General features: G+C 32.2%; 2 protein-coding genes across 3 annotated transcripts in view; one reads left to right on the top strand and one right to left on the bottom strand.

Moving 5' to 3' along the window:
* The window catches only part of LOC107097417 (cadherin-23-like), a 131,667-nt gene that overhangs the window by 66,525 nt on the left and 63,436 nt on the right, over nt 1–1,706 (bottom strand). The window lies entirely within an intron of this gene.
* LOC107097419 (chromosome unknown open reading frame, human C10orf54) overlaps nt 1–1,706 on the top strand; it is a 48,030-nt gene that overhangs the window by 3,652 nt on the left and 42,672 nt on the right. The gene's annotated exons all lie outside the window — the stretch shown is intronic.

The following is a 1,706-nucleotide window of genomic DNA, read 5'->3' as shown; positions in this document are numbered from 1 at the left end:
AAATTTCTCAAAAAAGAAAAACAGTACAAGCAATTAGTGCAAATTTAAAAGAAAATAAATACGAAAAAGTAAAAAAAAAAAGGGGATACTGCGGGCTCTCCTGAGTCAGCGGGTACAGGTTAATGCACGTGAGGAAGCATATTGCATTTAGTGTTACTGTCATAATTGATAGTTACAATTGTTACAGTGTACATGAGGCGTTCAGGGCAACAACAGCTATAGGAAAAAAGCTGTTTTTCAGTCTGGTTGTTTTTGTCCTTATTGCTCTGAAACGTCTCCCAGATGGGAGCGGTTCAAAAAGATGGTGACCGGGGTGTGAGGAGTCCCCTAAATGCCACTAAAGATAAAAATACTAATAATAATCAGCCCTCCCAACCCTTCACACTCAATTTAGTTAGATATTTCTCCTCTTTAATACCACTTTATGAACTTCAATGTTTACTGATGACTAATTCCTAAAATAAAAAATCCAAATTAGCCTTGAAACCATAAAAAAAAAACAATTTATTTTCCCACTACATGGCTCCTCATAATAGCTGACGTTATTAAGAAATATCATTGCTATATTTGCTGAATTTATCACTTTAAAATGAAATAGCAATATTTATATGAGTTTAAAAAAGCTTACATAAAGGGAGCAGCAGACATCATTAACCCTTAATAAGTAATATTTGCTTTAGATCTTTAAGAGAATAAAACGGTGAAATTGGATTCAGTTTATTTGAGATAAACAATCCCATGTAGGTTTTTTTGTTGTTGTAATTGTTTGTTTTTTTTCTTTTTGTAGAGAGACTGAGAGTCTCCATAAAGACATAACAAGTCTGTTTGGAAATGCCCTCACCCTCTCTCTGTTAGATCCTCATTGTTTGGGGTTTCCTTCACTTTAAGGCAACCATGAAAACAGTGGCTTGTGCCACTGCCAGTAATGGATTTCCACTCTGCAAAAATATGACCTGAGTGAAAGCCAGCTGTAATCAGTGGCTCCTTTCCTCCAGATAAGCTTTTAGCTTCTTGTGGAGGACAATGGCATGGGAAAAAATGGGCCAAATAGGCCACAGTGCAATAAATAAATATATTATTCAATAACAATTACAAAAAATCGTTTACATTTTCCAACTATAAGTTAAAATCGAAATCTAGATAAGGCATTTTTTCTTAAAATAAGTGCATTTGTTCTTGGATTGAGGAGATAAGAGACATTACACCAACGGAACAAGACAATTTACACTTAAAATAAGAAAACACAATTGCCTTGTCTTATTTCAAGTGCATTTTATCTAATTATCTTATTTTAAGAGTAAAAATACTAATTCCATTGGCTAATTATCTCGTTTACCTACTCAAATTAAGATTAAATACACTTAATTTAAGAAATTTTTGCTTATTTCTAGGACGTTTTTCCAGTGTACTAGATGATACTGATGCAAATTAAAGCATATTTCTACCAAAAATATTAGCTGGGCGGTGCATCAAATGTGTCTGTGATACACACTGGAAAAACGATTTAGAAATATGTAAAAATGTCTTAAATTAAGCGTATTTACCCTTAATTTGAGTAGGTAAATTAAATGATCTGCCAATGGAATGAATATTTTTACTCTTAAAATAAGATAATTAGATAAAATGCACTTGAAATAATACCACACAATTGTATTTTCTTAATTTAAATGTAAATTGTCTTGTTCTATTGGCAAAATGTCATTTTT

This window comes from Cyprinodon variegatus, unplaced genomic scaffold (assembly GCF_000732505.1).
Source record: "Cyprinodon variegatus isolate N-32 unplaced genomic scaffold, C_variegatus-1.0 Scaffold694, whole genome shotgun sequence".
Lineage (NCBI taxonomy): Eukaryota > Metazoa > Chordata > Actinopteri > Cyprinodontiformes > Cyprinodontidae > Cyprinodon > Cyprinodon variegatus.
This window is presented reverse-complemented; position numbering and strand designations above follow the sequence as displayed.